Below are 22,630 nucleotides of genomic sequence, written 5' to 3'. Positions count from 1 at the left end.
CAACACATCTGCTGGTTCACAGGCAAAAAAAAAAAAAAAAAAAAAGAATGTTCCCTGTATGCTGGCTCTTGACAGTGGGACAGCATCTGCTGTGGGAAAGATAAATAACTAAAAGGCCTCTGTCTGTGCCTGCTTGTCAGCAGAGCAGGCCACCTTCACCTTGCTGTTTCCCTTCCAAGTCTCCATGTGAACACCTGCCTGGGAAAGCTAACGTGAATCTACAGCTGCAGGTAGAAGGGGGCTTCTCGCTTCCCATGTTTTGCTATAGGTCAGGGGGGCAAGGAGCTGTTTGAGATGGACGTTGAGCAGGAATCTACTAAATACAGTGCATCCAGCGATCTCACTTCTAAGCATCCGACCTAGTACATTGTTTATCCACAGGGGAAATATTGCTGTTTTGGATGGCTAATTCTTTATTATGCTAGATATTTACTGAAGAATGCAAAGTGTACCTGGCCCCCTAGGATCATTTGCCAGGAGTGTCCTCCAGCCATCACAAGGAACAAGCCTCACACATGCAATTTCAAACACATCCTAGGAGGAGAGTGTACCCCCCACCCATGAACCATTTCCCTGAAGTATCTCCACCATATATGCATACAGATATTCATAGCACCATCGTCACTTACAGTGAAAATTGTGAGTCTAAATGACCATCGGAGTGAAATAAAATGGAGAGAGACAGTCAGCTGTATAACTTGCAGTGCTTCGAATGGATCAATCATCTACACGTATCTTATCAATAATTCTCAAACAGGTAATCTTTTGTGGGGGAAAAATTAAGTTGCAAAAGGGCTGCTACTGTTGATTCCCACATGTAGAAATTATCTAAAGTTTCAGGACAATTTTTGACAAAATTTGCCTCTTGAGCAGTATGAATCCAGTCTTGCGGAACTAGAAAAGGCTCCCACTATTTTGTTTATTCTTTTTGTATGTCTGTTGACATCAAATGTCTAGAGTTTAGAAGGTAGCGTAGGCCTTAATGACATTGTATACTCAGAATATGCTAATATTTGTACAGCACACTGTGGCAATTTGATGAGACTGTTTGAAGCCAAGGGTGACAAGCCCAGGGGCTACGGCAGCCTCAAGGCTTGTCCCAGCCTCCACAGGGACCGAGAGGATGGATACAGCTAGCAACTTTAGCCCACCTGATACACAACCTTCGGGAAGATCTGTATTAACAAGTATCAAAACAGTGTTCACGCTGCCTTGCAGTTAGTTTATTTGGCCCAACCTGACTTTTCCTTCAAGGAGTTATGTTTGGGGACTAATATCACCATATAAACAAATTACATAAAAGGAAAGGAAATCTATCTAGAAGAGATAGCCAACAAGAATAAACACTATGCTAAGTCCATTTTTGTATTTCCAACTGCTCCCTGAGAGCTAAGCAGGGCTCACAGTACACCTGAATGCTTGTTGACTTCATGGAGTTCTGTTTTCATTGCCATGGGTCCTGTGCTGTTTGCCATTTGAATCCCTAGATTCCTGCCACAGTCTTCATTATGGGGTGATGAAACAGGCAGATAATAAAAGGTTTCTGATCACCAGGTATTCACATAGAAGGCTTTTGTTTCAAAAAGGATGCCCAAGGTCCTGTGGTGAGCAAACACATACCACCAGACAGTCCCTAAATCCATGAAATTCATCCCCCCATGCCCCCCCCCCCCGCCAAACCCTGAAAACCGCCCCAGTCTTAGCAGTCACTTAACAAAATCAGTTAGAGAGCAATACACAGGCTAAATTTTACCTGCACGGTGTGTTCAAAACCTTTTGTTACAAAATCTGTCAAGCTTATTTCAGAACAACAGGGTGTGTGTGTGTGTGTGTGTGTGTGTGTGTGTGTGTTAAGAAAGAAGGGAAAAGATGATGAAGCTGGAGGGGAAAAAACACAGCAGCAGCGACACCACCACCACCCATTTCTTCCACTGCTCTGCAAAGGAAATCAGAAAATACCCACTTAATGCCTTGTGCCCTTTGAGCTAATCACAAGGTCCCGGAAAGCTCTTGCTTTGTGGGAGGCAAGTCTCCTTCTCCCCTCCTTGGAAGGAGCAATGCCCCCTTCCTTCTCCAGGATGTTTTGGGATCGGTTTGCTCCACACTGCGCCCTCTGCCTCACCTGCTCCCTCTGATCCGTTTTGAACCTGAAAGCGCGGGGAAGAGACGGCTGGCGAAGCAGCACGAACGTTGGAACTCAGACGCAATACTGCTCCCATCACTGCTTGATCCCTCCTTTCTTCCCCAGCCTCTATTTTAGTGCCTCCTGCTCGTGCATCAAATGTTTGCTGCTTCTGAACCACATCATGCACCTGCCGGAAGCACTGCTTAGATTTTCTCTCTGGGGTATAGTTTGTGTGAAGCCCACTGAGTTGAAAGACCTTCAGCATTTGCTCTTGCCGACACCCGGGAGGCAGAGCCTCAGCAGACCGTTTTGTATTCTAGCCGCTGAATGTTAGAAAGTCAGATGGAGACAGAAAGTTCAAGGTCTGGCCACATTAAGCTTTGGTATCACAGGGCTGCACACTTCGACTATCATTTGTGAGGCAGGAGCACCGGCTTTAGAAACATTTTACATTTAAGACGGAAGAACGGCCAAATCCTGTAAGTCTGCAATTTTATTCATTCACCAGACCAAAATCATAAACCCTGTCACAAAAATCACTTGTTCTGAGGCACTGTCCAAATGAAAGGGCAGGGTTTTCTCATGTTTACAAGGAGACCGAACACGGATTCTTCCAGCTGCTAGAATACAAAAGTGAGAGAAAGGGCCTAGGATGGCATGTTCAGCTCATTGTTTTGTGAAGAGGCTATGGGGAATAACAGCAGTGGGAATTTGGCTTTGATATGGTAACACATTTATCCTGGAATCCAAAATATAGAAACAAATAACAAGATATTTCTCCGAGCATCATAAAATGGTAATCGAGGGAGGGAGAGAGCCCAGCCTGCTGCAAAGAACCGAGGCTTTAGAGTATCACAGAATGAAGAAGTGGACATCTATACAGGCTCAGCTACCTTCTGGCTGGATGAACCCAGGGAATTCTCTTCCCTCTCTGGGCTTCAGGTTCCTATCAGTAACATGTGGTTAAAGCCATCTGACTTTCAGAATCATTTTGAAATTTGTGAAGTATCTACTTTGTGTACCCAATTAGGACCTTAAACGCTATAGATTTCACAATGATATGATGCGTTTTGAAAATCAAAGATATGATTTCTCCTGATGGTGTAGTGTTTGGTGTCTTGAGTGCATTAACAGAATTCAAAGCCTTCCTGAAAGCCACATCTTTGAAAATCTTGGTAGATCAAATGGGACCTTGCTTCACTCATTCATTTACTTAGTACAAACTTAATTGCTCACCAGGCTCTCAACGCCTTGCTGAGAACAATTCGGTGGGTGATCAACCCTCCCAATGTGTATGTACACGCAAGGATTGGGGACATGTATGGTGAGATTTTTGGACAAACTCAAAAACCCAACCTGAAGGTTCTCTTTTAATAAATTAACAAGTACAGCTTGTAGAAATTTATGTTTGATTATTTTTAAGGCAAAATCATATTTTTGAGATAATGTCGATACTTAGGAGTCTGCTAAGATAATTAAAATCTATTGAAAAATTCTATGAGTGAAATGGAAAATTAAACAGATTTTTATGATGTATGAAAATAAGACCCTACCCCCAGTGGGTGGAGCCCTGGGGTACAGTGTGTTTCTAGGCAATTAAACAGACACTGAAAAGGAAAACTTAGAAAATCATTATTTTTTATTAGTGAAACCAAAGATGTTTTATGATAGCCTGGGGAGACTACCTCCACCTTAGGGGAAACTTAAAGCTGCCCAGGGGGCTTTAAAGTCCAGCCCCAAACGTCTTATAGTCAGATGGGGACTTTTCAAGTCTTACCCTCAAGGTAAATATTTCAAAACCTCAGCTCTGCTTACTTGCTTTTCACAATCTCCCATTAGTGAAAGGCCATTTCCTCTGAGACTCTTTTGAACCATGCATTTTAAACTGCTGAATCTGCTCTGAAATTATGTCTCAGAAATCCACGCTTTCTATTGTTACTCTTCCCAGGGCCCCCTACTCCCAGATCAGCTGAAGTTGCTACAATTATTGATCAGTCTCAGGAAAGGCTGGGTTCAGAGCCACCCATCTGCCAATGCGTGGTTGTGAGGAACCTTCATTAATTGCCCAGGGGAGGGAGCTCCATTGAACCCTTTAGAGTTGTAAATTTCATGCTTACAAGGATCTCTTCCTTTTCCCTAATTTTACATGCCAGCTCACCAGCCTCCTCTTTCTTACAGCCAACTCTGACATCTTAGCTTTGACTCTATTCAGAGCCGAAGCAGAATGGCATGAAATAAATTCAATTCTTGTCTCCGTTTTCCTAACACATTAAGTCTGTCACCCCCTTTTAGTGTGTGTCCAATCAGGATACCTTAGGTCTCCATTTATAATTGTTTGGGCATTGTATCCTCTAGTCCCTTTTATTCTTGGGTTGTTGAAGGAATGGGAAGTTTCTCTCCCCTGAGATCTAGGGCAGCATTGTAATGACGGACAATGAAATTTGTGAGGACAGCTCAGAGTGGAACAATTCCTGTGAGATAAAAGTAGAGAACTTTATAGTGTTTCATTATCTGACAGAGTGGGGAAATCATTATTAATAAAGTTTACTTGTATGAATTATTCACAGCCTTAATGAAACATTAGAGACGTAGATGGACATAATGTTGTGGATGATATAACTGGACTTAAAGCCAATTGAGTCAGCTTCCTAGTAAATGTAAGCCCATGGGCTAGCCAAGTAACCTCTACACGAACCTTCTTTTCTTCATTTGTAAAATGGGGATAATAATTCCTATTAAACACTGTTTCAGCCTTGCTGTGGGAATCAAATGAAAACACATTAAAGAGTGAATTGCGATGTGAAAAGCATGACCAAATGGCAATTCAACACAATTAGATCCTGAAATGTGTCATGTTAAAAGGAGACTATGTGCTAGCAGAAAAAAAAAAAAAACAACATTTTCCTTTAGGACAATTAATTACTCTTCAATCAGATAAAAACTTGCATGTTGTCGGTGAACAATAAAGATGCATCAAGTTGAAATCCACATCAGAAAATAAATTCTGAAACTCTACGGTTGCATGACCGCAAGAGAGTTGTTTAACTACATATAGTATCTTGTATTTTTTAATCCAGAATTTTAAGATAATATGAGGTACGCATTTTATAAGATTGTTGTTAAGAAATTAAGTGAACACAGGCTTGATACAGTGCCTGGCACAACGGTGCTCAAATAATGGTTTTATATATACACCACAGGAAGAGACCATATAACTGAAGGAATACACATATAGCTACATAACCTGTAACATAAAATGTTACACTGAAAGAAAAACATAGTAATCTTTTAACCACCATTACATTGCTTTTTGGTTTAAGACATGGTTAAGACTATAAGCTCCATAATTGCTGGGATTTAGTCTATTTTGTTCACATTTCTGGCCAGTGCAGTCCCTCACTTGATCATTATTGCCTAAATACAAGTATTTTTTGGTTCCTTGTTTATGGCACTGAGAATATGAAATTTAACAGAGCCTGTTTCCTCATGTTGAATAATTAAGGAAGGCTTTGACAAAACTGTAGGACCTGAACTAGGCATTTGATTTTTAACTATTTTGTAGTCCCTAATATCTATGCGTTTAAAAACTGGAGATGTAATTTACATACCATAGAGGATTGAATTGAGTCCCCCCTAAATTCATGTCCACTCAAACCTCAAAATTGTGACCTTATATGGAAATTGGGCAGATTTAAATAGTATCTCAGAATAAAATAAGGTAGCACTGAGGGAAGGCCTTAAATCCAGTAACCAATACCTTTATAATAGGAAGGAAGGAGAGTGGACACACGGACACACAAGGGAGGAGGTAGCAGGGATCAGAATCTAGAAGGAACAGCCAGGCCCACCAGAAGCCAGAAAAGGCTAGGGAGGATACTTCCCCCGAGACTTCAGAGAACGTATGCCCCTGCCAGCATTTTGATTTTGGACTCAGCCCCCAGAGCTGAGAAAGAATACATTTCTGTGGTTTCAAGTTGGGGTTATTGGTTAGGACATCCCTAGGAAACAAATACACATACATCCAAAATCCACTCTCTTAAAGTATACAATTCAGAAAGTTTTGGTATATTCACAAGTTTGTGTAACAAATTCCAAAATATTTTCACGACCTCAAAAGGAACCCTATGTCCATTATCAGCCACTCCTCATTCTTCCCTTCCCCCAGCCCCTGCAACCACGAACCTACTTTCCATCTCTATGGATTTGCCTAGTCTGGACGTTTCATGGAAATGGAATCATGTATGTATGGATATGCCATATTTTGTTTATCCATTCACCAACTGATGAACATTTTGGTTGTTTTCATATTTTGACTATTATGAATAATGTTACTTATGAACATCTCTGTACAAGCTTTGTGTCGGGAGTAGGTTTTCAATTCTTTTGAATATATATACACATATATGTGTATATGTATACATACACATATATGTATATATATACATATATACATATATGTATATATATATACATATATACATATATGTATATATATACATATGCACACACACACATATATACATATATATGCATATATATATGTATGTATACACACACACATACATACACAGTAGTGGAATTGCTGGGTCATACATTAATTCTGTTTAATTTTTTTAATGTTTATGTGTTTATTTGGAGAGAGAGTGATCAAGCAGGGGAGGTGCAGAGAGAAGGAGACAGAGAATCTCAAGCAATTTGTGTTTGATAAATATGTTCGAACCTGATGTGGGGCTCGGACCCACAAACCATGAGATAATGACTTGAACCAAAAACAACAGTCGGACGCTTAACTGACTGAGCCACCCAGGTGCCCCTCTGTTTAAATTTTTGAAGAAACTTTCCAATATGGCTGGACCATTTTTTTATTGCCACCAACATTGCATAAACCTTCCAATTTCACTATATACTTAACAAGACTTGCTATTTTTCATCCATTGATTACAGCCATCCTATGGGTATAAAGCAGTGACTTACTATGGTTTTGATCTGAATTTCCCTAATGATTAATGATGTCCTTTCCCTGTGCTTGCTTATTGGTTGTCTGTCTCCTTTGAAGAAAAATCTGTTCAAATCCTTTGCTCATATTTTAAATTGGATTGTCTTTTATTGTTGAGCTATAAGAACTCTTTTTTATTTGAATACTGGACCTTAATCAGTCATGATTTGCAAATATTTTATCTTATTTTGTGGTTTGTTTTTTCCCTTCCTTGATAGTGCCTTTTGGCATTAAAAAGTTTTTAATGTTAGGTTGCTGGAGTGGCTTAGTTGATTAAGTGTCTGACTCTTGGTTTTGGCTCAAGTCATGATCTCACAGTTCATGAATTTAAGACCCATATCAGGTTCTGTTCTTACAGGGCAGAGCCTGCTTGGAATTCTCTCTCCCTCCGTCTCTCTCTCTCCCCTTCCCACCTGTCTCAAAATAAATAAATAAACTTAAAAAAAGTTTTTAATGTTGATGAAATCCAATTTCCCTAATTTTTTTCCTTTGGTGAGAGGTTTTTGGTGTCATATCTGAGAAATTATAGCCTAATTCAATGTCACAGGCTTATGTTTACTTTTAAGACTTCTGCGGTTGTATCTCTTACATTTAGGTTTGACCCACTTTGAGTTAATCTTTGAGTATAGCATGACATCTGGATTAAATATGGATAAAAGTTACCCAAATCCTTGGATGAAAAAAAAAAAAAACATTGTTTCTCCAATGAAGTATTTTGTACCCTTGTTGAAAAGCAATTTATTACAGACATGTAGGTTTATTTCTGGACTCTCAATTATATTCCATTTATTATTCATCATCCACAATGAAATAAATTCTTTTTTAAATTGCAAATCTGATCACTCTACTCACACAGTTAAAATAATCCAGGGGTGCCTGGCTAGCTCAGTCAGTTAAGCATCTGACTCTTGGTCATGATCTCACAGTTCCTGGGATCGAGCCCTGTGTGGAGCTCTGCACGGACAGCGTGGATCCTGCTTGGCATTTGCTCTCTCCCTCTCTGCCCCTCATCTGCCTATGCTCTCCCTTCCCTTCTCTCTCTCTCTCAATAAATAAACAAAACAAAATAAAATAAAATAAAATAAAATAAAATAAAATATCCAGTAACTTTTAATTTTCCTTAGGACAAAGTCCTTCATGTTGTGGCCTCTCTCTTGCTCTCTAAACTTGCCTTGCAAAATTTTCTTCTCTCCAAATGACATTGCCCTTTGAGCAATCCCATGATGTATATCTGTCTATTCCTACACCAGGTTTTCTTATCTGCCATTTTCATCTTTCCGAAATGTCCACATGACCACACTTTATCAGAGGCCCTTCTCTTCTCCTCCTAATTTTATTGAGTTTAAATACCACTTCTTTAAAGGATAATATTTGATTACTCATATTCATTTGCTTTCTCTTAAAACCTTATAATTTCCCTTTATATATTACATCTGTAACTTACCGGTTGTATGTGTGTTTTCTATCTTACTCATCGACCATGGAAAGAGATCCACTGTACTTTGTTCACCACTATAAACCCAGATTGCAGTGACATGCCTGGCACATAGCAGAAATGGGGCAAATACTAGTCAAATAAATGAATAAATGACTCGATTTAGTGCTCTACACCCAGACCTAGACAAATGTGCCTTTTCACAGAATGTTCATATCAGGGGGATTAGATACCCCAACATATTGACAACATTTTTGAACATGAAGCACACTAAAATAATATCAACCATGAAGTATAATTCCTTATTTTTATCTGATATTTTATGAGTTACAACTATTCCAAACTAAAAATAACATTGACAGACTTGGATTTTGTATCAAAATGAGATTTCTTTTTCCTGGAAAGAGCCATCAATTTTGTATATTGCGCTTCCAGTGATGATGCAATTGTCTAGTTAGAAATTCCTACTTTTGCTAATAGCAAAGAAAAACTGCAGGACAAGAAAGCAAAGTCTCATTATTTTACTTCATATAGGATTTCTGTTAAAAAAATATAAACCCTCCCAGCTTAGGCAGGGGATAGGCACCCACCATGATTGCATTTTCCTTTATAATCTTCTTCTAACATAATTCTTTGTTCACAGATATTCAAAGACATCTCGAAATTGTTAAGCATTTAAGAAGAAAAAATAAATAAATTTGAAAGAGAATGCCAACAAAGAATAAAGAAGGACCACTGCCTGAGAAAAACAGACAAGCCAGTAAACAGTCACAAAATTTTAAAAATGTACTCATAAAACAGGATTGTTTTAGATGGATTACTCTGTGACTAAAAATGTATATGTCCATATACATCATATTTATAAAATAATTATATAATGTGGCATATATTAATTACACAATATATACTTGGCATATATTAATTACACAATATATACTTAAAAAAGTTAAGTTTTTTAAAGAGTAGATCATTTGAATAACAAAATGGACATGAATAAAAAAGATGATTATCTGAAAATATAGTTGAAATAAACGTCCAAAATATAGAGAAACAAAGAACAAAGAAATTGGATAATGCAAAGTAAATATGTGAGAAATTAGTTACAGGTTTTCAACTTATTTCCAATAAGAGTTCCAGAATGAAAAAGCAGAAATAATGGAAAGGAGCAAATAATAAGAGAAACAATGGATCTAAGGGAAAACATTATCAAATATTAAATGTCTAGGTGATCTGAAATAGAATTAATGGCAAAAGAGACAGAGAGGGAGGGGCAAACCAGAAAACAGACTCTTAACTATAGAGAAAAAACAGGGTTGATGGAGGGAGGTGGGCAGGGGATGGTCTAGATGGATGATGGAGATTAAGGAGGGCACCTGTAATAAGCACTGGGTGTTATATGTAAATGATAAATCACTAAATTTTACTCTGAACTAATATTACATTCTGTGTTAACTAATTGGAATTTAAATAAAAATTTGAGAAAGGAAAAAATTAACATCAAAAATACCATAAATGGACATTCATTCATGATTTTTTACAACTACAAGGATAAAGACAACATTATAAGGTTTCTTAAAAGTAAAACAAGTTACTTATTCCAGACTATTAGACTTCATTTTAGGAATACTGGATCTACAGAAAAATTACATTTTCAAAATTTTGGTGAAAAACATTTTCCATAGATGTGTAGATCCAGTCAAACCATTAACAGTCAATGACATATTAGGAACAAATGTAAAACAATTCTGTTTACATGCTTAAAAGAAAGATAGTACTGAACCAGATCTACACATGGAAGTTCATGAATTATTGACACTAGATAGATTCTTCTTTAAGCAGTAACTTTTAATGACATGAGATTATATTTTCCTCTCTTACTAAAGATACACTCATTCTATTCGTTCTGTAGTGAATTGTGCTTGGAGTTTTATAATGATATCATGTTTTAAAAACAAACCACAAACACAATACAAAATTCAATTATAGACACAAAAGATAATGTGATGTTATAACCCTTGATGTAAAATAACAAAATGACTAAAAAAAAGGAAAAGGACTAATGGGATTGTTAGTAAAGAACAGTAAGTACCCTATTTCCACATCTTTCATTAAGAGAAGAGCAACAGATTCATTCTAAAATTGATACAAGAAATAAAATTATTTGAATTAATATAAGTCAAAAGAGAAATGAAATACTTGCTCACACATTTATACATGTGTTCTAACAGGCAGTAAACTTGGGAAGGGTAGGTGTTTAATGGTTAAATGGTTAAATATTATGCATTTCCAATTTTCATTGTCATTTCAAAAATTCTATGTATTGATGATAGGTACAGAACAGATCTAGGAGTTCACTGCTTAAAGAGAAAAGATAACCACATCAAAAGAAAACCAAAAAGCTGTTAACACTAGTTGTCTCTTGGGAGTGAAAGACTAACTTTTTTGAGTGGGGGGAGGAAACTTTTAATTTGTATTTTTTTATTTTTCTTTTCTGAGTGGATTATTTTGCCCAAAGGCATATATTAATTCTATAATTAATAAACTACCAGGTTAATGAAATAATTCTAAAAATTATGTACCCTGACCTCATCTCTTCATTTATTTACCATAATTAGACCTAAATCAATCAGGGCTGGTTTTAATAAATAAGTCCTTAAGAGGTAAAGATTCAATAGTAGAGAGTATTAAAACTTTATGAATACCAGGACCTTTCCTAGCAGTGGGCCTCTTCTGGTCCTGAGGGCAATGTAGGATTAGGCTATAAAATCTTGAACTATACTAATATCCCAGTGCTAGGGGCACCCAAATAGAGTACATACTTTTCAGTTGACTCTAAAGAGACCTTAATGGTCCACCTCTGGCACCCATAGAGACAGAATAGAGGGTAGTACTATGTAAATGAAGACATATTTCTATTACTCTGGGATCCAAAACTTTCTACTTGAACAGTAGACTTTAGTGTGACTAATAGTAGTCACTGGAGCATTTGTATATGTTATACAAACCCTTCAATACCCATAAAAAGTATTCATGTGTCTCTTTAGAATATAGGTTTTGCATCTTCAGTGCCCCAAAACAGTGTGTAGGCATCATCTTCCCTGAGGACTAAGGACTACTTTCCCGGGCACGTCACTCATTAGATGGGTAAGCATTGGATTGTTAACTATCAGATACACTGATGGCCACACAGAGGGATTTCAGTGTCACTTGAAGGATTAACCCATTTCATTAATGTTAAATGAGCAACCAGAAATAAGTGCATCGCATTATGTATGTCAACAAATTAGTTTTTCATTCTGTTTGTTAAGAACATCTACATTCTGGCACCAGAGATGGAGAGGTTACAACCCATGGGTATATCTTGTTTAATTTAACATTTGTAATATAGTTGAATATATCACATTTTGGATTTTAAGATGTGACACCTGTAAAAATGACGGTTTTATAGACTTTAGGAATGGATGCAGTAGGAAAGTACTCAACATCAGGACCCAGCTTACTTAACTTTGCCTGCTTATGCTATTTATGTCGGTATATTACTAGGCTTAGTAGATGGCATTGTGAATCTAATTTTGCTCCTTCTAAATCAAGACCAACGCAAGTCCCTTCCCACTATTCCTTCCTCAATTTTGTCCTGTTCCATCAGATGCCCAGGACTTAAAATAGCCAAGAGCCCTTCCTATTAGGAAATCAAGCTATCTAGCAAAATATATCCTAATAGCATGTTAATTCTATTAATTATAGAACCCCAAATACCATAAAGATCAGATTCTAAATCTTTAGAAATTGAGAAGAAAGACACAGAAAATTAAGATACGTGGTAAGGACCATATAAACGCAAAACATTGGACCAGAGGTCTAAGGAGATTTCAAGATCAGCCTGGGCTAAAAGGAGAGGCTGGGCTGAGGGAAACACACCTATACTCCAGGGATCCATAGCATCACTCTGCTCCCTTCTGGCTTCCACTCCTAGTTTGTACGGCATCCACCTCCAAATTCAGTTTACAATACAGTGATATTGAGGTTTAGAATATCATAATTGGATTTAAAATACCCTGCTCTCAAGGCACGTTCCACAACTACCATAAACATCTTCTAAAATCAGGAGGGCCTGGGGTCATGACCATGGTGTCCTTGCCCCTTGCCCCTTGCCCTGATATTGTATGATCGCTTTTTCAGTGTTTTTTAAATGCTGTGTTGTAATCAAGCTCTTTCCCTGGTTTTATTTGAGAATACAATTCTGGGAGACAATATGAACAGTGGAAACAGTCTGCTTTGGGACCAATGTCAAACATCATAAGCCTAACAATATAGTGAATACCTTTCATTCTATGGAGCAGCTTCAACTTACTTTTTTTGTTTTACCTAGTTTTTTTTCTAATTTTATTTTTAATGTAATTTTTAAATTTAAATCCAAGTTAGTTAACATATAGTGTAATAATGATTTCAAGAGTATAGTGATTCATCACTTACAATATAACACCCAGAGCTCTTCCCAACAAGTGCCCTTCTTAATGCTCATCACCTATTTAGCCCATCCCCCTACCCAACACCCTGTCAGCAGCCCTCAGTTTGTTCTCTGTATTTAAGAGTCTCTTATGGTTCATCTCTCTGTTTTTATATTTTTGCTTCCCTTCCCTTATATTCATCTATTTTGTATCTTAAATTCCACATATGAGTGAAGTCACATGATATTTGTCTTTCTCTGACTGACTTCTTTCGCTTAGCATAATACACTCTAGTTCCATCCACAGTGTAGCAAATGGCAAGATTTCATTATTTTTGAGTAATATTCCATTGTATATTATTATATATACCACATCTTTATCCATTCACCAGTGGGTGGACATTTGGGCTCTTTCCATACTTCTACTTTTGTTAATAGTGCTGCTATAAACACTGGGGTGCATGTGCCTTCGAGTCAGTACTCACGTATGCTTTGGATAAATACCTAGAAATGAAAGTGCTGGCTTGTAGGGTAGTTCTATTTTTAATTTTTTGAGGAATCTCCATATAGTTTTCAAGAGTGGATGCACCAGTTTGCCTTCCCACCAACAGTGCTAAAGCGTTCCTTTTTCTCCACATCCTCACCAACATCTGTTGTTGGTTGAGTTGTTAATGTTAGCCATTCTGATAGGTGTGAGGTTGTATCTCATTGTAGTTTTGATTTGTAATTCCATGATAAGTGATGTTGAGCATTTTTTCATGTGTCTGTTGGTCATCTGGAGGTTTTCTTTGGAAGAGTGTTTATGTTTTTTGCCCATTTCTTCACTGGATAATTTGTTTTTTAGGTGTTGAGCTTCATAAGTTCTTTATAGATATTGAATACAAACCCTTTCTCTGATATGTTATTTGCAAATATCTCCTCCCATTCCATTGGTTGCCTTTTAGATTTGCTGATCATTTCCTTCACTGTGCAGAAGCTTTTTATCTTGATGAGGTCTCTATAGTTCATTTTTGCTTTTGCTTCCCTTGCCTCTGGAGACATGTCAAGTAAGAAGTTGCTACAGCTGAGGTCGGAGAGGTTGTTGCCTGTTTTCTCCTCTAGGATTATGATGGCTTCCTGTCTTACATTTAGGTCTTTCATCCATTTTGAGTTTATTTTGTGTATGGTGTAAGAAAGTGGGCCAGGTTCATTCTTCTACATGTTGCTGTCCAGTTTTCCCAATAGTATTTGCTGAAGAGACTGTCTTCTTTCTATTGGATATTCTTTCCTGCTTTGTCAAAGATTAGTTGGCCATACATTTTTTTGGTCCATTTCTGGGGTCTCTTTTCTGTTCTATAGATCTATGTGATTTTGTCCCAGTACCATACAGCTTGATGTCTGGAATTGTGATGCCTCCAGATTTGGTTTACTTTTTCAGGATTGCTTTGTCTATTTGGGGTCTTTTCTGATCCATACAAATTTTAGGATTGCTTATTCTAGCTCTGTGAAGAGTATTGGTGTTATTTTGATAGGGATTGCATTGAATATGTAGATTGCTTTGGGTAGTATCGACATCTTAACAATAACAATAACAATATTTGTTCTTCCAATCCATGAATATGGAAGGTTTTCCCATTTTTTGTGTCTTCAATTTCTTTCATAAGCTTTCTCTAATTTTCAGTGTATAGATTTTTTTAACCTCTTTGGTTAGGTTTATTCTTAGGTATTTTATGGTTTTTGGTGCAATTGTAAATGGGATTGATTCCTTGATTTCTCTTTCTGCTGCTTCATTATTGGTGTATAGAAATGCAACCAACTTCTGTACATTGATTTTATATCCTGTGACTTTGCTTAATTCATGGATCAGTTCTAGCAATTTCTTCATGGAGTCTGTTGGGTTTTCCACATAGAGTATCATATTGTCTGCAAAGAGTGAGAATTTGACTTCCTCCTTGCCAACTTGGACACCTTTGATTTCTTTGTGTTGTCTGATTGCTAAGGCTAGGACTTCCAACACTATGTTGAATAACAGTGGTTATTGTCATGTTCCTGACCTTAGGGGGGAAGCTTCAGTTTTTCCCCATTGAGGATATTATCAGTGGGTCTTTCATATATGACCTTTATAATCTTTATATAATGATCCTTCTATCCCTACTTTCTTAAAGGTTTTTATCAAAGAAGGATGCTGTATTTTGCCAAATTCTTTTTCTGAATCTATTGAGAAGATCATGTCTTTCTTATCCTTTATAACATGATATATAACATCGATTGATTTGTGGATATTGAACCGACTCTGCATCCCAAGAATAAATTCCACTAGATCATGGTGAATAATTATGTTAATGTATTGTTGGATCTGGTTTGTTATCATCTTGTTGAGAATTTTTGCATCCATGTTCATCAGGAAAATGGTCTGTAGTTCTTCTTCTTAGTGGGGTCTTTGTCTGGTTTTGGAATCAAGGTAATGCTGACCTCATAGAATGAGTTTGGAAGTTTTCCTTCCATTTCTATTTTTTGGGACAGCTTCAGAAAATAGGTCTTAACTTTTCTTTAAATGTTTGGTAGAATTCCCTTGAAAAGCCATTCAGCCCTGGATTCTTACTGGGATTTTTTTTATTATTAATTCAATTTCACTTACAGGAATGGACAGATCATGTAAGCAGAAAATCAACAGGGAAACAATGGCTTTGAATGGCACATTGGACCAGGTAGACTTAACAGATATTCAGAAACTTCCATCCTAAAGTAGCAGAATACACACTCTTCTCAAGTGCATGTGGAATATACTCCAGAATAGATCACATACTGATTAGCCCTCAACAAATTAGCCCTCAACAAATGCAAAAAAATAGAGATCATACCTTGCATATTTTCAGACCATAAAACTATGAAGTCAGCCACAAGAAAAAATTTGAAGTCCCATACTATTATGGTATTATTATCAATGAGTTTATGTTTGTGATGAATTTATTTATATATTTGGGGGTTTTCATGTTGGGGGCATAAATATTTACAATCGTTAGCTCTTCTTGGTGGACAGACCCCTTAATTATGATGTAATGCCCTTCTTCATCTCTTGGTATAGTCTTTATTTTAAAATCTAGTTTGTCTGATGTAAGTATGGCTACTTCACCTTTGTTTTGGTGACCATTAGCATGATAGATGGTTCTCCAAACTCCTACTTTCAATTTGCAGGTGTCTTTAGGTCTAAAATGAGTCTCTTAGCATAACATTCTCCAGTTCCATCCACGTTGCTACAAAAGGCCATATTTAATTCTTTCTCATTGCCAAGTAGTGTTCCATTGTGTATATAAACCACAATTTTTTTATCCATTCATCAGTTGATGGACATTTAGGCCCTTTCCATAATTTGGCTATTGTTGAAAGCGGTGCTATAAACATTGGGGTATAAGTGTCCCTATGCATCAGCACTCCTGTATTCCTTGAATAAATTCCTAGCAGTGCTATTGCTGGGTCATAGGGTCGATCTATTTTTTTTAACAGAAGACCATGGGGAGGGGAAGGGACAAAAAGTTAGAGAGGAGAGAGCCAAACCATAAGAGACTATTAAAACCTAAGAATAAACTGAGGGTTGATGGGGGGTAGGAGGAAGGGGAGGGTGGGTGATGGGCATTAAGGAGAGCACCTGTTGGGATGAGCAGTGAGTGTTGTATGGAAACCAATTTGACAATAAATTTCATTAATAAAATAAAATAAGTCTCTTGTAAGCACCATAGAGATGGGTCTTGGTTTTTTTTATCCATTCTGATACCCTATGTCTTTTGATTGGAGCATTTAGTCCATTGACATTTAGAGTAAATACTGAAAGATATGAATTTAGTGCCATTGTGTTGCCTACAGAGTTGGTGTTTCTGGTAATGTTCTCTGGTCCTTTCTAGTCTTTGTTGCTTTTGGTCGTTTTTGTTTTATAGGTCTTTTCTCCACTCAAAGTGTCCCCCTTAAAATGTCTTGCAGTACTGGTTAGTGGTTATGAACTCCTTTAGATTTTTGTCTGGGAAACTTTATCTTGCCTTCTATTTTGAATGACAGCCTTGTTGGATAAAGAATTCTTGGCTGTATATTTTTCCAATTCAGCATGTTGAATATATCCTGCCACTCCTTTCTGGCCTGTGGATAGGTCTGTTGCAAATCTGATATGTCTTCCTTTATTGGCTAAGGACATTTTGTTTTTGTTTTTACCTTGCTGCTTTAAGAATTCTTTGTGTATTTTGTGAATTTGACTATGATATGCCTTGATGATGGTCAGTTTTTGTTGAATCTAATAGGAATTCTCTGTGCTTCCTGGATTTTGATGTCTGTGTCTTCCCCCAGATTAGGAAAGTTTTCCACTATAATTTGCTCACATAAACCTTCTGCCCCTTTTTCTCTCTCTTCATGTTTTGGGACTTCTATGATTAGGATATTATTCCCTATTAATAACTCACTGAGTTCTCCAAGTCTTTTATTGTGATTTCTTGACTTTGTTTCCCTCTTTTTTATGCATTATTCTCCATAATTTTTTCTTCTATATCACTGATTCACTGCTCTGCTTTGTGTATCCTTGCTGTTGTGGCATCCATTCAAGATTGGCATCTAAATTATAGCATTTTTAATTTCGACCTGACTATATTTTACTTCTTTTATCTCCACGGAAAGGGATTCTATGCTTTTTTTCAACACCAGCTAGTATTCTTATTATCATGGTTCTAAATTCTGGTTCAGACATCTTGCTTGTATCTGTGTTGATTAAGCCCCTAGCTATAATTTCTTCCTGAGCTTTTTTTTGGGGTGAATCCCTTCATTTTGTCATTTTGGAGGAAGAAAAAAATAATAAATAAATTGTATTTAAAAATTAAAAACAAAACAAAAATTCAAATAAAGTAAGCTAGATCGTAGGTGTGCTTTGGTCTGCTTATTGAAAGAAGCTTGATAGAATAGAGAGAAAAAGGAAATAAAAGAAAAAAAGAAAAATTAAGAAAATATATAATGCAATAAAATTAAATCAAAAATAGAATAAAAAAATTAAATAAAAAACTAAAAAAAAAACAAAAATAAAAACAAAATTTTCTCTTTCTGTATCCAAGAAAGATGAGGAAAAAAGAATACAATTTAAGGAAAACCAGAAGCAAAGAAAATGGACAAATACATGAAACAGCAAACAGAATAAAACCTGAATGAAGTTATATCCAGTTTCTTGTACAACTCAAACTATGAAGCCCTCCATAGTCCGTACACTAAGCAGGTAGAGAGGCTTGTGCTGGTCTTCTAGGAGATGTACTTGGAGTGCACAGTTGGGCAAGTCTTGTTGTAACAGTTTCATTTTCCACTAGGTGGTGCTGCATAGCTTACTGGGGTGGGTCAGTATGGCACAAATGAGGGAGAGGAGGAAATGGGTTCACCCATCTCCTTAGTCTCTGGCACAGGACCCTATCAAATGCCCCTTCTTTGTCTCAGGTCTTTGTCTACTTTATCCAGTTCACATCCAAGCTGTCTGCCTGCCAGGCAGCACCTTCCTCTCAGATGGAGTTGTGTTTCAAAACCCGACACTTCAGAGACCCCTATGGCTTGAACCTGCACCAACACTCTGGGGGAAGGTCTCACTGAGCAATGGCTGGGTGCCAGCTTGCCCCAGAAAACATTTGTGTGATCACTCAGTGGCAGAGGCCCAGAGATTATGGAAAACCATAACACACAGCCATCACTAGGTTTCACCACACTCTGGCATCTTTGTCTCAATACCAGCAAATGTGGCTGCTCTCCAGGGTCTGCTGACACCTTTGCCTGTGGGAAGGCCATATGGCCTCTACCAAATGACTCCAAGTAGGAGAACTCCTTCTTCCTACATGGCATATGGACCCCCCAAACCCCCCTGCCTGCTCCTGGAAATTCGCTGTGCTTCTTCACCAGAACACTGCCATGCACTGAGCTCTGAAACTTCAGACAAGGCACTCCAGTGTTTATAGAACCCTGGTGGTATTGAAACACTCTTCTTTCTTCCTGTCAATGGTTCTGGGGAACAGATTTCTTGTTGAGTCTCCTGCGAGTATTTTCTCTCTTTCTCTTTGGCTATTTTCAGGAGAGTGCTTTCTTGCATCAATCCCGATGCCCTTTCTCTCTGTCTTCTCTCTGCAAAAACAGCTCCCTACCCTCTGCGGCTTTTCTCTCCCTCAGTTCACCTCTTTTTTTTTTTTTTTTTTAATTTTTTTTTTCAACATTTATTTTTCGGACAGAGAGAGACAGAGCATGAACAGGGGAGGGGCAGAGAGAGAGGGAGACACAGAATCGGAAACAGGCTCCAGGCTCTGAGCCATCAGCCCAGAGCCTGATGCGGGGCTCGAACCCACGGACCGCGAGATCGTGACCTGGCTGAAGTTGGACACTTAACCAACTGCGCCACCCAGGCGCCCCTCAGTTCACCTCTTTGTACAATGTCCCTGCTGAGTTCTGTGGCTCAAGTTATGCAAATCATTGTGTTAATCCTCAACTCAATTTCCTAAGTGTTCACAATAGTTTGGTCCTGATCTAGCTGCATTTCAGGGATGAGACAAGACCAGGGTCTCCATGCTGTTGTACCATCTTAACTTCTCCTCAACTTATTATTTAATATCAACAGCATCCTACTTTCAATACTGCTACCAAAACAGAATTTATATCATGTCTGGGTTAGCTTCTATGAGATACATATAAAATTCATTCTTTAATGCCTCACAACTAACTGGGGTGGTCCCCAAATAAAACCAACTTATTTAATCTTACTACATGCTTCTGAAGTTGTCAGAATTGGATCTGTAAGCATTTGTGAAACTCCATATAAAAGGAAACCACAACAAAATGCAATAATCATGCATGTTTAAGACACTTAGTTTCCTTCTGTTTTCTCTAAAATGACCCACACTGAGAAAATTGCTTAACATGCACAAGGTAAGGCCCATTTTATAAGCCACTAATGGAGAAGCTGCAGCAACTAATTAGCTCCAACCAGTATAAGTCAAACTGTTATTAACAAAATCTGAAAGTTAAATGGAGGTTCATTACTCCCCCAGTCATTGGCTCCCCCTCCCTGGGGAGTGTTTAACTTGCAGCAATGGTTTTGGCTTTGCTTGATTAAATCTCATTATGACAAAGGAAAAAGCACTTGTGCCCAAGTCTGAAGGAACCCGTAGGTATGCCAAGCCATCCATTAGGATATGCAGAAAAGGAGTTGGTCAGGAATTGGCATGGAAGACACTTCTCTTCCAATTCAATCTGGAACATGGTGAGAAATACCATTCCAATGCTTTTTTCTTCCTGATGGGTTATTTTTAGACTTCATGGAAAAATGGTTTATATGTGTCTTTCAATTCAAGAAAAACACTGCTAAATAGCTTTGTGTTATTCTCTACTTTTCTAAGGATCCTGCAAGGGAACATGAGGACATTGTATGTCCAACATACAATGTTGGACAGTGGCAGTATGTAAAGAAGGAACTAAGATGGTGTGTATAGTCAGCTTTCCAAAGAAAACAAAGGCTGAGGCAGGCATATAGCTTAATAACCAGAGAGGAATCTTATAAACAGAAACAGCCTTATAGGCTATCACCTGCCATTAGCCCTCCATCCTGCTTATAAGACCAACTCTGTTTGTTATACCCAGTGGTAAAAGATGGGCTATTAATGGATAAAGCCTCTGTCTAAGTGCATAGTCATTTCTATCCTTTCTCTGACTTCAACTGGGAGGAATTTGTTGGCAGAGACAATAAAATTTTGTATACAGAAGTTATTTGATTTCTGCTAATTGGATGAAATAGGATTTATAATCTGTGGTTTATTACATTTTATTGGATAAGTTTTGATTTAGATATTCAACTATTTTAATGTTTTGTTTATTTTTGAGAGACAGGGAGACAGCGTATGAGCAGAGGAGGGACAGAGAGAGAGGGAGACACAGAATCTGTGAAGCAGGCTCCAGGCTCTGAGCTGTCAGCACAGAGCACAACATGGGGCTCAAACTCATGAACCACAAGATCATGACCTGAGCCAGAGTCAGAACCTACTGAGCTACCAGGTGCCCAGATATTCATCTCTAAGTTAAGGGGTATATATACTTGGCCGGAAAAAAAAATTCACAGCATCTAGAGTTGATATCAAGAGAATATCATTTAATTTTGGCTCTTTCTACCAATAATTTGGGTAAGTCACATATGACTTGTGTGAACACCACCATCTGCAATCCTAACTATGAATCTCTCTGTGGAGTAAAAGGTAAACAGGTGTCTTTGCTGCTGCAGGACTTTTCAGAATTTTAAATTCTATGTTAAAATAAGATTTAAAATATAATCCTCATAGAGATTATTCAAAAAGGGAATAGACTATGTAGCATGTCACAAAATTCATTTTTTTAAACCACAAAGCTGTTTTTCCTCATATACAGAAGTTCCATGAAACCATTTGGGGAATGTTTGGCTAACCCAGGCTTCTCAATCTTGACACTATTGACATTTTCAATCAGATAGTTCTTTGTTGTGGACAATATTCTGCACAACGTAGAATATATAGTAGCATCTCTGACCTCTACTCACTAAATGTCAGCTAACACACCTCCTTCCCTCAATCATGACAATAAAAAATATCTCCAGACATTCCCAAATGTCCCTCAGGTGCAAAATTGCCAACGGTAAGAACCACTGGACAAATCAAATTTCAGGTTCTCTTCTAGCTGGCATGTTCTCTAGTTGTCTGTTCAGAAAATATGTCCTACAGATCATTGACAGGCAACATAAGGTAGTCATTAATGATACAGGATCTAAAGGTAAACCTTTGGAGTTCTAATCCAAGTTCTATCACATCTGTTAAATACTACAGTACCTAACACCTGGGAACTTTAGTTTCCGCATTGGCAAAATGGCAATAATAATAATGACACTTAGTAGTTGTTATGAGGTTGAAATGAAATGCTTGAAGATCATTTAGTACAATGCCTGGTACACAGTAAAGGACTTGAAAAATCACTCTAATTTTCTCTCTAGAATTCATTCTCTATTAACCTTTTTTCATCTAGTTGTTAATTATTTGTAAAAGTCACGTGTATTTTTAGAAGCAAGTTACATCTCAAATAATTTCCTTTTCCTATTAATTCTCTCTTATTTTCTTAAAGAACTCCCATCTGTCCACTCATCAAACAACTTTATTTTTTAATCTTCTGCATTCTCCTTTAATATTAGACTCCTAAGATGGGGTTCTGATTCACTTAGAGCTGTGGAATATATCTTGGTCTTGAGTTGTTTGTTCAAGATGTTTTACTGTAGCTCTTTCAAAAGAAATTCCTAAACAACACAGGTTTAGTGCAGGAAAACAAAATCATTCTAGGTTTTTCAAGCAAAATTGGGTTTAATGTAGAAATCACTTAAAAGGCTAGAAAGCTAAAGTCAAGGGGCTACTACTAAATCTGCTTTTCAAGGTGACACCTTCATGACACAGACCCAGGAGCAGGAAATATCTGCTTCTGTAGTGCTGCTGTTGCCACCACAACTGTCACCACCCACAAAGCTGATGACAAATGAATCCCGTGCAGACACTTATGTCTAGTAGAGTTTACTTGTCAGCCATCATAAACAGAGAGATGAGTCTGTTGTCCTAATCTCACGTGAGTATATTTCATCGGTAGAAGCTA

Source organism: Lynx rufus, unplaced genomic scaffold (genome assembly GCF_022079265.1).
Source record: "Lynx rufus isolate CCGP_SWC_20201006 ecotype Redwood Valley unplaced genomic scaffold, mLynRuf1.p SCAF_8, whole genome shotgun sequence".
Taxonomy (NCBI): domain Eukaryota; kingdom Metazoa; phylum Chordata; class Mammalia; order Carnivora; family Felidae; genus Lynx; species Lynx rufus.
The sequence above is the reverse complement of the archived record's forward strand: the minus strand, read 5'-3'. Positions refer to the sequence as shown.